This window comes from Lupinus angustifolius, chromosome LG17 (genome assembly GCF_001865875.1).
Source record: "Lupinus angustifolius cultivar Tanjil chromosome LG17, LupAngTanjil_v1.0, whole genome shotgun sequence".
Lineage (NCBI taxonomy): Eukaryota > Viridiplantae > Streptophyta > Magnoliopsida > Fabales > Fabaceae > Lupinus > Lupinus angustifolius.
This window is the reverse complement of record NC_032025.1, coordinates 3,199,109-3,199,391: the sequence shown is the minus strand read 5'-3', so window position 1 is coordinate 3,199,391 and position 283 is coordinate 3,199,109.

The following is a 283-nucleotide window of genomic DNA, read 5'->3' as shown; positions in this document are numbered from 1 at the left end:
ATCCTCATCCTCATCCTCATCCTCATGCTCATCCTCATCCTCATCCTCATCCTCATCCTCATCCTCGTCCACATCCCCATCCTCATCCTGATCCTGATCCTTATCCATACCCTCCTCCTCATCCTCATCTTAATCCAAATCCTCATACTGATCCTCATCCTCATCCTTATCCTCATCCTCATCCTCATCCTCATCCTCATCCAAATCCTCATACTGATCCTCATCCTCATCCTCATCCTCATCCTCATCCTCATCCTCATCCTCATCCTCATCCTCATCCTCA